At 53.5% G+C, this 15000-nt stretch overlaps 2 non-coding genes and 1 pseudogene across 2 annotated transcripts; all 3 read left to right on the plus strand.

Annotated features, from left to right (window-relative positions):
• Positions 1-3564: 3564 nt before the first annotated feature.
• Positions 3565-5448, plus strand: LOC126333004 (small subunit ribosomal RNA). The gene has a single exon (XR_007564031.1). It is a non-coding gene; the product is annotated as a small subunit ribosomal RNA (ribosomal RNA).
• Positions 5449-5819: 371 nt separating this feature from the next.
• On the plus strand, positions 5820-5974 carry LOC126333009 (5.8S ribosomal RNA). The gene has a single exon (XR_007564035.1). It is a non-coding gene; the product is annotated as a 5.8S ribosomal RNA (ribosomal RNA).
• A 188-nt stretch (positions 5975-6162) lies between these two features.
• Positions 6163-9136, plus strand: LOC126333007 (large subunit ribosomal RNA; annotated as a pseudogene).
• Positions 9137-15000: the final 5864 nt, after the last annotated feature.

The following is a 15000-nucleotide window of genomic DNA, read 5'->3' on the forward strand; positions in this document are numbered from 1 at the left end:
AACCTAACTCAAGTTGTCCCTTAACCTAACTCAAGTTGTCCCTTAACCTAACTCAAGTTGTCCCTTAACCTAACTCAAGTTGTCCCTTAACCTAACTCAAGTTGTCCCTTAACCTAACTCAAGTTGTCCCTTAACCTAACTCAAGTTGTCCCTTAACCTAACTCAAGTTGTCCCTTAACCTAACTCAAGTTGTCCCTTAACCTAACTCAAGTTGTCCCTTAACCTAACTCAAGTTGTCCCTTAACCTAACTCAAGTTGTCCCTTAACCTAACTCAAGTTGTCCCTTAACCTAACTCAAGTTGTCCCTTAACCTAACTCAAGTTGTCCCTTAACCTAACTCAAGTTGTCCCTTAACCTAACTCAAGTTGTCCCTTAACCTAACTCAAGTTGTCCCTTAACCTAACTCAAGTTGTCCCTTAACCTAACTCAATTTGTCCCTTAACCTAACCCACGTTGTCCCTTAACCTAACTCAAGTTGTCCCTTAACCTAACTCAAGTTGTCCCTTAACCTAACTCAAGTTGTCCCTTAACCTAACTCAAGTTGTCCCTTAACCTAACTCAAGTTGTCCCTTAACCTAACTCAAGTTGTCCCTTAACCTAACTCAAGTTGTCCCTTAACCTAACTCAAGTTGTCCCTTAACCTAACTCAAGTTGTCCCTTAACCTAACTCAAGTTGTCCCTTAACCTAACTCAAGTTGTCCCTTAACCTAACTCAAGTTGTCCCTTAACCTAACTCAAGTTGTCCCTTAACCTAACTCAAGTTGTCCCTTAACCTAACTCAAGTTGTCCCTTAACCTAACTCAATTTGTCCCTTAACCTAACTCAATTTGTCCCTTAACCTAACTCAATTTGTCCCTTAACCTAACTCAATTTGTCCCTTAACCTAACTCAATTTGTCCCTTAACCTAACTCAATTTGTCCCTTAACCTAACTCAATTTGTCCCTTAACCTAACTCAATTTGTCCCTTAACCTAACTCAATTTGTCCCTTAACCTAACTCAAGTTGTCCCTTAACCTAACTCAAGTTGTCCCTTAACCTAACTCAATTTGTCCCTTAACCTAACCCACGTTGTCCCTTAACCTAACTCAAGTTGTCCCTTAACCTAACTCAAGTTGTCCCTTAACCTAACTCAAGTTGTCCCTTAACCTAACTCAAGTTGTCCCTTAACCTAACCGACGTTGTCCCTTAACCTAACCGACGTTGTCCCTTAACCTAACCCACGTTGTCCCTTAACCTAACCCACGTTGTCCCTTAACCTAACCCACGTTGTCCCTTAACCTAACCCACGTTGTCCCTTAACCTAACCCACGTTGTCCCTTAACCTAACCCACGTTGTCCCTTAACCTAACCCACGTTGTCCCTTAACCTAACCCACGTTGTCCCTTAACCTAACCCACGTTGTCCCTTAACCTAACCCACGTTGTCCCTTAACCTAACCCACGTTGTCCCTTAACCTAACCCACGTTGTCCCTTAACCTAACCCACGTTGTCCCTTAACCTAACCCACGTTGTCCCTTAACCTAACCCACGTTGTCCCTTAACCTAACCCACGTTGTCCCTTAACCTAACCCACGTTGTCCCTTAACCTAACCCACGTTGTCCCTTAACCTAACCCACGTTGTCCCTTAACCTAACCCACGTTGTCCCTTAACCTAACCCACGTTGTCCCTTAACCTAACCCACGTTGTCCCTTAACCTAACCCACGTTGTCCCTTAACCTAACCCACGTTGTCCCTTTGCCTAACATAGTTCACTGCTCGGAATCTCTGGTGTCGTTGTTATCCTCATGTAGATGTCTTGCGAGTGTTGCTTACTTTCCACATATTCCTGCTATCCACTGTCAATTGTACTGCAATAGGACTATATCGCCGACCCCCCCCCTCCCCCCCCTCTGTCCCCCTCTGTCCCCCTCTTTGTGTCTCTGTCCTCTCAAGCTGGTCGGTCTGGCGTTTGAGTGTTAAATGAGCCTCGCAGCTGTTCAGTTGCATTCAGATGTCGACGCCCTCAGTGTACGTCGTGGTATGGTCTGTGTCCATTGTCCGCTGATGTCGTACGCGTAACCCACACGCTGTACCGATCATCGGTCGTTACGTACAGAGTGAAGTAGTGTGATACGTGTGACCGTACGCTGGCTGTGCCCAACGGTGTCGAATCTCAATTTCCATATGTTGTGCTTGATGCTACTTGTCTCGTCTCCCAATAACAGCTAGGTTGCACTGTGGTACGCCGTAGAGGCGTGTGGGAGGAACGTACGAACGCATTGTATGTCACCCTGGGTCGCTGGGGGTGGTGGTGCGGTGAGTCAGGTCAGGTCAGGTCAGCGTGAGCCGTCTGATGTAGTGACGCGTGTATTCCGACTTTGTCGTATTGCCTCACACAAAGTGCTACCCTGGTGGACCGCGTTCCATATCTGGGACATGCCGCAGATGCCGGTTGACAGTGGATCGCGGAAGGTACATCGCATACGTGCGCGGGCCACCTTCCACGTGTTCTCTTCTGCACATGTCGCAGTGTGTATGTGGTCTGATGTAGCGTGTCGTGACACATGACATCCTGGCATGCAAGAATTGTTGAATTCGCAAATGTAGGTGGACATCTACGTTTACTGCCCAAGATACGCAAATGAACTGGAAATCCGTTGTTGAGCGGTTGTTCACGCTGGAGGTGAATCTGTGATGGCGACGATCGGTACAGCTATTAACCGGTTGTTTCAGCGGTACCCGCCACATCCACACGCGTGACTAGGCCCATGTGGGTATGAAGCGATACGCGGCGGTGGCTTGGTGGGACTGTTCCCGGCCGGTGAAGGGGGGCCGCCCGGCGTGTTGGCCGCGCGCTGCGTGGGCGCACGCGCAACAGGCGGCTGGTGGGGGGCGCCGAGTGGCAGGAGCGCCAGCCGACGGGCCCGGCAGGCGGCGCAGCTACGCTGCGGCGCACCCTGCACGCGGCGCCTGGCGGCCAAAGTTGGTTCAGCCGAGCCCGGTGCGAAGCGCGGTGGACATCTGCAGTGTGCTGGTCTGATTGAGGACTGTGTGCGTTGAGGATGCGCCGCCGCCTGGCACTCGGCGCCGCGACGCCGTCTGCTGCTCGGTCGCCCCAGCGGTTCTCGCAGGTGGTTTGTATCGCAGTTGTGCGGACGTGTTGGCGCGTGCGCTGTGCTGGGAGAGTTCGCTTCTGCACCCAAGTGGGGCTTTGCCCTTGTGTGGCGCTGGCGTTGGAGCTGCCGGTCACCATAGGTGGCGCGTGTTGTCTCCCGCCGGCAATGCCACGACAGCACGCTCCCGGGCCTCTGTCGGCAGCGGCAAGCTCAGTTGGGAGCAAGGGTGTTCGCACTAAAACCGTCTACTCGCCTAACTCCGGGCGATTGCGCCTCTCTCGAAACCGACCAAGTACCTAGGACGGCGCTGCGCGCCGCCGGGACCTGAGAGGGTTTCGAGGTGTATCGTGCAGGGGAGCTCGGCCTCCTCCTGTTTGCAGAATAATTGAGCGGACGCTTGCGTGTTCGCGCGGGCCCCCGGGACACACTCCCGGGCGGCCGGCTGCTCAGCTCTAGTTGACGCAGCTCCCTGGTTGATCCTGCCAGTAGTCATATGCTTGTCTCAAAGATTAAGCCATGCATGTCTCAGTACAAGCCGCATTAAGGTGAAACCGCGAATGGCTCATTAAATCAGTTATGGTTCCTTAGATCGTACCCACGTTACTTGGATAACTGTGGTAATTCTAGAGCTAATACATGCAAACAGAGTCCCGACCAGAGATGGAAGGGACGCTTTTATTAGATCAAAACCAATCGGATTGGCTTGTCTGGTCCGTTTGCCTTGGTGACTCTGAATAACTTTGGGCTGATCGCACGGTCCTCGTACCGGCGACGCATCTTTCAAATGTCTGCCTTATCAACTGTCGATGGTAGGTTCTGCGCCTACCATGGTTGTAACGGGTAACGGGGAATCAGGGTTCGATTCCGGAGAGGGAGCCTGAGAAACGGCTACCACATCCAAGGAAGGCAGCAGGCGCGCAAATTACCCACTCCCGGCACGGGGAGGTAGTGACGAAAAATAACGATACGGGACTCATCCGAGGCCCCGTAATCGGAATGAGTACACTTTAAATCCTTTAACGAGTATCTATTGGAGGGCAAGTCTGGTGCCAGCAGCCGCGGTAATTCCAGCTCCAATAGCGTATATTAAAGTTGTTGCGGTTAAAAAGCTCGTAGTTGGATTTGTGTCCCACGCTGTTGGTTCACCGCCCGTCGGTGTTTAACTGGCATGTATCGTGGGACGTCCTGCCGGTGGGGCGAGCCGAAGGGGTGCTTTCGCGTCCCGAGGCGGACCCCGTTTAAATCCTACCAGGGTGCTCTTTGTTGAGTGTCTCGGTGGGCCGGCACGTTTACTTTGAACAAATTAGAGTGCTTAAAGCAGGCAAGCCCGCCTGAATACTGTGTGCATGGAATAATGGAATAGGACCTCGGTTCTATTTTGTTGGTTTTCGGAACCCGAGGTAATGATTAATAGGGACAGGCGGGGGCATTCGTATTGCGACGTTAGAGGTGAAATTCTTGGATCGTCGCAAGACGAACAGAAGCGAAAGCATTTGCCAAGTATGTTTTCATTAATCAAGAACGAAAGTTAGAGGTTCGAAGGCGATCAGATACCGCCCTAGTTCTAACCATAAACGATGCCAGCCAGCGATCCGCCGCAGTTCCTCCGATGACTCGGCGGGCAGCCTCCGGGAAACCAAAGCTTTTGGGTTCCGGGGGAAGTATGGTTGCAAAGCTGAAACTTAAAGGAATTGACGGAAGGGCACCACCAGGAGTGGAGCCTGCGGCTTAATTTGACTCAACACGGGAAACCTCACCAGGCCCGGACACCGGAAGGATTGACAGATTGATAGCTCTTTCTTGATTCGGTGGGTGGTGGTGCATGGCCGTTCTTAGTTGGTGGAGCGATTTGTCTGGTTAATTCCGATAACGAACGAGACTCTAGCCTGCTAACTAGTCGCGTGACATCCTTCGTGCTGTCAGCGATTCTTAGAGGGACAGGCGGCTTCTAGCCGCACGAGATTGAGCAATAACAGGTCTGTGATGCCCTTAGATGTTCTGGGCCGCACGCGCGCTACACTGAAGGAATCAGCGTGTCTTCCTAGGCCGAAAGGTCGGGGTAACCCGCTGAACCTCCTTCGTGCTAGGGATTGGGGCTTGCAATTGTTCCCCATGAACGAGGAATTCCCAGTAAGCGCGAGTCATAAGCTCGCGTTGATTACGTCCCTGCCCTTTGTACACACCGCCCGTCGCTACTACCGATTGAATGATTTAGTGAGGTCTTCGGACTGGTACGCGGCATCGACTCTGTCGTTGCCGATGCTACCGGAAAGATGACCAAACTTGATCATTTAGAGGAAGTAAAAGTCGTAACAAGGTTTCCGTAGGTGAACCTGCGGAAGGATCATTACCGACTAGACTGCATGTCTTTCGATGTGCGTGTCGTGTCGCGCAACACGCTACCTGTACGGCAGTGGCCGTGCGCCGCGTGCGGAACCACGCGTGCCTCTCAAAACTAGCGGAAGTGTTGTTGTTGTTGTTGTTGTGTGGTACGAGCGCTGAAGCTCTGGAGCGGCTGGCCTGCGGTACCTGGCGCCTGGCGCCGGTTTTGAATGACGTTCGCCCGAGTGCCTGTCCGCTCCGGTGTGGAGCCGTACGACGCCCATCGGCTGTGAGGCCGTTGGACACAAAAAAAATAGTGGAACAGGGGCCGTCAGACGCCTCAGTCCCGCAAATGCTACTGTCTTGAAAGAGACAGTGGGAGACTGAAAAGGAAAAGATCACCCAGGACGGTGGATCACTCGGCTCGTGGGTCGATGAAGAACGCAGCAAATTGCGCGTCGACATGTGAACTGCAGGACACATGAACATCGACGTTTCGAACGCACATTGCGGTCCATGGATTCCGTTCCCGGGCCACGTCTGGCTGAGGGTCGGCTACGTATACTGAAGCGCGCGGCGTTTGTCCCGCTTCGGAGACGTGGGAGTGTCGTGGTCGCCTGTGTGGCCGGCCGCGTCTCCTTAAACGTGCGATGCGCGCCCGTCGCCTGGCGGTTCGCATACCGGTACTTTCTCGGTAGCGTGCACAGCCGGCTGGCGGTGTGGCGTGCGACACCTCGTACAACGACCTCAGAGCAGGCGAGACTACCCGCTGAATTTAAGCATATTACTAAGCGGAGGAAAAGAAACTAACAAGGATTCCCCCAGTAGCGGCGAGCGAACAGGGAAGAGTCCAGCACCGAACCCCGCAGGCTGCCGCCTGTCGTGGCATGTGGTGTTTGGGAGGGTCCACTACCCCGACGCCTCGCGCCGAGCCCAAGTCCAACTTGAATGAGGCCACGGCCCGTAGAGGGTGCCAGGCCCGTAGCGGCCGGTGCGAGCGTCGGCGGGACCTCTCCTTCGAGTCGGGTTGCTTGAGAGTGCAGCTCCAAGTGGGTGGTAAACTCCATCTGAGACTAAATATGACCACGAGACCGATAGCGAACAAGTACCGTGAGGGAAAGTTGAAAAGAACTTTGAAGAGAGAGTTCAAAAGTACGTGAAACCGTTCTGGGGTAAACGTGAGAAGTCCGAAAGGTCGAACGGGTGAGATTCACGCCCATCCGGCCACTGGCCCCCGCCCTCGGCAGATGGGGCCGGCCGCCCGCGCGGAGCAATCCGCGGCGGGGTCGTGTCCGGTTGCCTTTCCACTCGCCGCGGGGTGGGGCCGTTCCGGTGTGCGGTGGGCCGCACTTCTCCCCTAGTAGGACGTCGCGACCCGCTGGGTGCCGGCCTACGGCCCGGGTGCGCAGCCTGTCCTTCCGCGGGCCTCGGTTCGCGTCTGTTGGGCAGAGCCCCGGTGTCCTGGCTGGCTGCTCGGCGGTATATCTGGAGGAGTCGATTCGCCCCTTTGGGCGCTCGGGCTCCCGGCAAGCGCGCGCGGTTCTTCCCGGATGACGGACCTACCTGGCCCGGCCCCGGACCCGCGCCGCTGTTGGCTCGGGATGCTCTCGGGCGGAATAATCGCTCCCGTCAGCGGCGCTTCAGCTTTGGACAATTTCACGACCCGTCTTGAAACACGGACCAAGGAGTCTAACATGTGCGCGAGTCATTGGGCTGTACGAAACCTAAAGGCGTAATGAAAGTGAAGGTCTCGCCTTGCGCGGGCCGAGGGAGGATGGGGCTTCCCCGCCCTTCACGGGGCGGCGGCCTCCGCACTCCCGGGGCGTCTCGTCCTCATTGCGAGGTGAGGCGCACCTAGAGCGTACACGTTGGGACCCGAAAGATGGTGAACTATGCCTGGCCAGGACGAAGTCAGGGGAAACCCTGATGGAGGTCCGTAGCGATTCTGACGTGCAAATCGATCGTCGGAGCTGGGTATAGGGGCGAAAGACTAATCGAACCATCTAGTAGCTGGTTCCCTCCGAAGTTTCCCTCAGGATAGCTGGTGCTCGTACGAGTCTCATCCGGTAAAGCGAATGATTAGAGGCCTTGGGGCCGAAACGACCTCAACCTATTCTCAAACTTTAAATGGGTGAGATCTCCGGCTTGCTTGATATGCTGAAGCCGCGAGCAAACGACTCGGATCGGAGTGCCAAGTGGGCCACTTTTGGTAAGCAGAACTGGCGCTGTGGGATGAACCAAACGCCGAGTTAAGGCGCCCGAATCGACGCTCATGGGAAACCATGAAAGGCGTTGGTTGCTTAAGACAGCAGGACGGTGGCCATGGAAGTCGGAATCCGCTAAGGAGTGTGTAACAACTCACCTGCCGAAGCAACTAGCCCTGAAAATGGATGGCGCTGAAGCGTCGTGCCTATACTCGGCCGTCAGTCTGGCAGTCATGGCCGGTCCTCGCGGCCGGCCGCGAAGCCCTGACGAGTAGGAGGGTCGCGGCGGTGGGCGCAGAAGGGTCTGGGCGTGAGCCTGCCTGGAGCCGCCGTCGGTGCAGATCTTGGTGGTAGTAGCAAATACTCCAGCGAGGCCCTGGAGGGCTGACGCGGAGAAGGGTTTCGTGTGAACAGCCGTTGCACACGAGTCAGTCGATCCTAAGCCCTAGGAGAAATCCGATGTTGATGGGGGCCGTCATAGCATGATGCACTTTGTGCTGGCCCCCGTTGGGCGAAAGGGAATCCGGTTCCTATTCCGGAACCCGGCAGCGGAACCGATATAAGTCGGGCCCCTCTTTTAGAGATGCTCGTCGGGGTAACCCAAAAGGACCCGGAGACGCCGTCGGGAGATCGGGGAAGAGTTTTCTTTTCTGCATGAGCGTTCGAGTTCCCTGGAATCCTCTAGCAGGGAGATAGGGTTTGGAACGCGAAGAGCACCGCAGTTGCGGCGGTGTCCCGATCTTCCCCTCGGACCTTGAAAATCCGGGAGAGGGCCACGTGGAGGTGTCGCGCCGGTTCGTACCCATATCCGCAGCAGGTCTCCAAGGTGAAGAGCCTCTAGTCGATAGAATAATGTAGGTAAGGGAAGTCGGCAAATTGGATCCGTAACTTCGGGATAAGGATTGGCTCTGAGGATCGGGGCGTGTCGGGCTTGGTCGGGAAGTGGGTCAGCGCTAACGTGCCGGGCCTGGGCGAGGTGAGTGCCGTAGGGGTGCCGGTAAGTGCGGGCGTTTAGCGCGGGCGTGGTCTGCTCTCGCCGTTGGTTGGCCTCGTGCTGGCCGGCGGTGCAGGATGCGCGCGCCTGCGCGGCGTTCGCGCCCCGGTGCTTCAACCTGCGTGCAGGATCCGAGCTCGGTCCCGTGCCTTGGCCTCCCACGGATCTTCCTTGCTGCGAGGCCGCGTCCGCCTTAGCGTGCTCCTCCGGGGGCGCGCGGGTGCGCGGATTCTCTTCGGCCGCCATTCAACGATCAACTCAGAACTGGCACGGACTGGGGGAATCCGACTGTCTAATTAAAACAAAGCATTGCGATGGCCCTAGCGGGTGTTGACGCAATGTGATTTCTGCCCAGTGCTCTGAATGTCAACGTGAAGAAATTCAAGCAAGCGCGGGTAAACGGCGGGAGTAACTATGACTCTCTTAAGGTAGCCAAATGCCTCGTCATCTAATTAGTGACGCGCATGAATGGATTAACGAGATTCCCGCTGTCCCTATCTACTCCAGAGAAAAGCGGTCTGCGCAGCGCCACCTGGGGGAGGTGTGTTGCCTCCCATAACTGGGTTAAAACCGCCAGGAGACCCTCTGATTCCCTGAAGTCAACGAACGCGTCGGGGCTCAGAGGAACCTGAGTGGGGCGGGGACCGTAATGTCCAATCTCGTGGCCTTGTCGTGGCTCTCTGGCTCAGTAACCCCCTTAGATGGGGCGAAGCTAACACGGGATGGGCCGTCCATGCATGACGTTAAACGGCTAGCCCTTAACTGGGTGCAATCCTCACGGTCCGCACTGGCCCACCGTTAATTAGCAAAAGCGGTGGGTGAGACATGGTCGGTCATGATCCCCCGGTACGTGTGGAGACCCCCCTGGGGAACGTAACTCGGGCTTGAGTGCCGCACCGTCTCGATGATGTCAAACTCCACAATATAAGACCCAGCTACCACCTTCAACATCTCTGGGCTGTGGATTTGTGAGGGTTGTCGTGTGTCAAGGTAGGACGTAAAACTCCCGTCGCGGCAAGACGTTAAGTGCCCCCAACCCAAGCGAAAGCAAAGGGTGCGTGGCGCAGGGGAAGCTGCGTAACGAGAGACACACCACCTGTCTCTCCTGAGTTGAGCGCGGCGGCTGGGCGAGGGTATGAGGGTAAGTCTCACGACGATCCTGGGGCCCTGCGGTCTGGCTGCTGCAGTTCCTCACGTCCTGGACGACGTTAAAGGTCCCCCAACCCAAAGCGAAAGCAAAGGGTGCGTGGCGCAGGGGATGCTGCGTCGAAGGGACACAACATCTGTCCCTAATACGGGGCACAACACCATCCATGCCCCGTTACCTGCGGTCACATTCGCTGGGGAGGGATCACGGCCTGAGCCGGCAAAGGCTCACCGCCGTGAACGGGACGACCCGGACACGTTCCGTCAAGCCAGGGCGTGGTGACACGTCCCTGGTCAGGTTAGATGGGGCCAGACCCCCGAAAGTCTGGGGGACCGACCCAGCACCTGGGTAGGACTGGGTCCCTGGCCTAAAGGTGGAAACCCGGCCTAGTAGGGGGCGAAGGCCGAGAGGTGAATCCGCCTCTCCGGAGTGCGGTGTGCATTTGCCGGGGAGGGACGGGTGAAATCTCCAGTGATGTGGCCATGGAAGGGGACTAGTGCGCTGGAAACGGCGTGCTAAACCCAGCAGCTCAACAAGCCCTTGGTCAAGGGGCGGGACTGGTGGGCGAGCTGCAGAAAGCCCCCCCCCATGCCAGAGAGGCCGGTCCGGGGAAAGAGACGGGCCTCCAACCCCCCCTTTTTTGTCACTCTTCAAACATGGCGGAAAACAAGGAGAGTGACGGCGCGCATTCGGAGCTTGACGCTCCAATTGGCGAGTATGATGAAATGAGTGTGGCAGAGCGGCATGCCTACTTCCTCCGGCTCTTTGAGCGGAGTGTGAAGCATGGCAAGATAAACGCCGAGCAAATCAGGGCCATTAAGGAAAACATAGCCACGTGGGCTTTAGCTCACGCACGGCTAGAGGGGCAATATTACGAAATAAAAGAGGAAAATGAGAGACTGCGCAAAGAGCAGCAGCAACCCCAGAAAACCTATGCTTCAGTAACAGCAGCATCTGTGCCAATACAGCAAAAACGAACGGTCCAAGAGACCATAAAGATAAATGTCCAGAAGACAGTTCCAACTGTCTTCGTAAAACCAAAAAAAGGTGAGAATGTCAAAAAGACACTAGATCGCGTGTTATTGAAATGAGATGGCGCCCTACCGTGCTGGAAGTACATCCTTTGTCTAACATTCAGATGTACATATGTTCCACAGTGTTGAATGTCAGTCCACATTCCCAGTCAGCGACAGAACAGCTTACGCCAACACCACTGACAAAATGTTTCCTAACATCATAAGTTATCTTCAAAGACCATATGTTCCTTATCGAAATATATTTGTTTTGATGGTCTTCACATCCTGTATCAATTTGAACGCTTAGTTTTGGAACACCCTGCATATTCATGCAGTATACGAAAACTAGAGTACTTAGCGAACTGTACACTGAATTTCAAACCTTTCAGAAACTCCTTCTCTCTGACACCCACCACACAAGAAGAAATTATAAAAACCAATAGACTGTATATTGGATATAACTCAGTTTCGGTAAAAGATTACACGGCTCTTGCCAAATGTACGAAGTGTCAGGATTATGGCCACGTCGCCAAATACTGTAGCTTCCAGAATCCAGTCTGTAACAACTGTGGCGGGGAGGGCCACGATAAAAGAAACTGTGAACAACAAACACCTGTCTGCATCCCATGCAAGTACAGAAAACGGACGTGTCACACTCCAGGGAAGGAGTGTGTGACATACAAGTTACTAATACAAAGGTTGATTCAGAGGACCGATTATGGCGACCAGCTATAACGTGTCCAAAAGGAAATCACCTAGTAAACTTCTTAGGGATGCGGGCAGGTGGAGAAAGCTGAAATCGTCTCAGCTATCCGTGAACGAAGGAGACGGGGTGGAGGGGAGGTCTTACTCTGTTACAGATACCCTGGTGCAGCCAGAGACATCGAGGACGTCGGACTCCTCCTGCTTGACTGAGTCTTCCTCGGTCACTGGGGGGAGCCTTCCAGTTACAGCGGCCGCTGAGGTGGAGGAAGGGGGCATTTATGCCCTCCCAATCCCACTAGTGCGACCGACGACTGCGGACTTCTCCTGTCAGGCCGGGTCTTTCCTGGCTGGCAGGGGGACCCCTCTTGCCATGGTGAACGCTGAGGCGGAGGAGGGGAGCATTTATGCTCTCCCGGTTCCGCTGAAGCAACCTGAGAAGACGAACTTCGCTTGCCAGGTCGGGACCTTCCTGGCTAGGCGGAGCCTTCCTGCCACATTGGTGAAGGCGGTGGAGGAGGGGGGCGTCTATGCTCTCCCAGTTCCACTGCAGCAACCGGCGACGACAACATTCTCCTGCCAGGTCGGGTCCTTCCTGGCCAGGCGGAGTCTCCCGGCAACGACGGCGCAGGCGACAGATGGCGCGGAGCCCTTCTCGGCTGGGGCCCTCCCGGCGGCGAGTGGGGCGTGCCTGTCGTCAACTGCAAAAAGTCAGGCTGGCCAACAGACTGTGGACCCTAATATAGAAAAGACCTTAGACAAAATAACTGGTGATGGTGTAAATAATCAAACAAGGGAACAATTAGAAAATAAAACTGTAGTAAGTGTAGCATCTGGTGATGGAGTAGAACAAGTAGAAAAATGTAAATATAATGCGTGCCCTCCGGGGAACACCTACGACATCTGCTCAGAAACACTGCAGCTTGGCAGACTGGAGAACCCAGTTTTAATGATGGCAGCCCTGAGGCAGCTGGTCAGGTCTGGGCACCCGAGAGGAGACAAGATTACATTTCCAACTCTGGAGGACGTGGACTGCGTACAACTAGCAGCAGTAAATATACCACTGGACTTTAACAAACTAAAAGATTTAGTCTCTAAAGTCTACGCCAGACGGGGAAGGAGTTTCGATCTTGACAAAACTTATAAAGAACTTGTCATGATGCATGGTAGGATTACTTATGACCCTGTTCAGACGTGGCCAAATAGCCTAGTCTATACCAGGTATCCGGACACCTATTAAGTTCTTTCAGGCAAATGCCATGCGCAGTTCTCTAGTCATGCAGGAGCTGCGAAGGTTGGCAGAGGAAAACGATATTGATATACTCCAGATACAGGAGCCAAACTCCGCCGCTGGCAGAGTCCCTGGCTTTCCCGTGACTGCACAAATAATCACCACAGGACAAAACCCAATGTCTGCGACGATCATTCTGAACAAGCAAATTAAGACAACTGTACTGGCTCAATATTGCACTTCACACGTGACAGTCGTAGAGATCAACCATCAAAATTTCTTTTGTTACTTGATAAATGTGTACTGTCAGTATCGAGATCCAATAGATTTGTACCTAGGACAGCTAAGGATCATATTAAGAGCCTTAATGGGGAAACATATACTAATAACTATGGACAGCAATGCTAAATCCCCCCTCTGGCACAGTCCAGTGCAAGATCAAAGGGGAGAAGCCCTTGAAGACATGATCATGGAATTCCATTTGAATGTGGTCAACCTCCCAGGCAACCCTCCTACATATAGGAGCAGGGCCGGGGCGGCATCGCACATAGATGTTACGTTAAGTTCAATTAGCATTGCGAACAAAATGCATAACTGGAAAGTTCTAGAAAATCACACAACAAGTGATCACAACACAATTGAATTCATTCTAACATGCGAAACTGAACATGTGCCAGAGGAATGGGTAATGCAGTTTGATTACGGGAAGGCCAATTGGGATCTGTTACTGGCGGAGTTCAACCCTCCAGAGTTGGAAGGCGAAGATTTTGATATAGATGATGCCGTTGAAACTTTAACAACCTCTATCAAGACGGCTGTGGCCGTGGCAATACCGATGAGGAGGCGTCTCGTCCGCAAAACGACTTCTCCATGGACTCCAGAGCTGTCGAGGCTCCGGCAGTCTATGAGAAGAGCACGCCGCAATTATCAAAGGTCTTTCACTCACGACGAACGGCAATACCATCTGGCCATATACAGACGGCATAAACGGGTTTTTAAGGAAACACTGCTACAACACCGACAGCAGAGTTGGGAGGACTATGTCACATCCCACCTAGCACTTGACCCATGGGGAATGCCTTACAAAATTGTAAGGGAGAAGATACACTCGCCTATGCATCTCTCTACTGTAAAGACTGAAGACCCAGACCGAATGACGACAAATTGGCTGGAAACAGCGGAGGAGCTACTTCGTGTGCTCCTCCCGGACGACCAACATGACAATGACGATGAGATGCAGACGGCAATAAGGCAGCAAGACCAGATAGAATACCATAATCAAAGGCAGGTTTACCCATTTTCGACGGAGGAAGTGGCACATGCCATTTACTCCTTTGCCAAAAGGAAGGCTCCGGGGCCGGATGCAATTCCCGCAGAGGTTCTGCAGTGTCTTGCACCAAAGTTGGCCCCAGAGCTAACGAAAATATACAACAAATGTTTACAGATGAAAGTCTTCCCTACCCGCTGGAAAACTGCGGAAGTGGTCATAATTAAAAAGGACCCTGAAAAGGATCCAACGATCCCCAAATCATACAGGCCGATCTGTTTACTAGATGTCATGGGGAAGACCTTTGAGAAACTGTTGGTGTCTAGACTGTCGAGCCACAGAATTCTTCATGGAGTGAGTGAACTACAATATGGCTTTCGCAAAGGAAAGTCTACCTCAGATGCGATAAACAAGGCAGCCAGTATTGTACACTCAGCTATGGGGAAATACGTTCTTGGAGTCATGGTAGACATCTCCGGCGCCTTTGACAATCTGTGGTGGCCGGCGCTCTTCTCCCGTCTTCGGGGGATGGAGTGTCCGGCGGCTCTCTACGGGTGTCTAAGGGATTACTGTCGGGACCGAGTCGCCAAAATCACGGCTCCTGGTGCTGTGGTGTCCAAGAATATCTCGAAGGGATGTCCGCAAGGCTCAGTTTGTGGACCAGTGTTTTGGGATATTAACATGGACCCCCTGTTAATATCCTTGAATGAAAGCAACATAGTACTGGGAGTCGTGGCGTATGCAGACGACCTTCTCATCCTTATTGAGGGAGACAGTCGTGCTGAGATCGAGGAGAAGGTGGCACAAGCATCAGAAATTTTAATCCAATGGTGCAAACATTCCAAGTTACAGATAGCACCAAATAAATCAAGTTACTTGTTGCTAAAAGGAAAATTGGCTCGGGACCCGATCGTGCGGTTAGAAGAACGCATGGTTGCGAGAGTAAGGTCAGCTAAATACTTGGGCGTCTTCATTGACGAGACCTGGAGCTATGCTCCACATATCGGGTATGTCGCTTC

This window comes from Schistocerca gregaria, unplaced genomic scaffold, assembly GCF_023897955.1.
Source record: "Schistocerca gregaria isolate iqSchGreg1 unplaced genomic scaffold, iqSchGreg1.2 ptg001547l, whole genome shotgun sequence".
Classification (NCBI taxonomy): domain Eukaryota; kingdom Metazoa; phylum Arthropoda; class Insecta; order Orthoptera; family Acrididae; genus Schistocerca; species Schistocerca gregaria.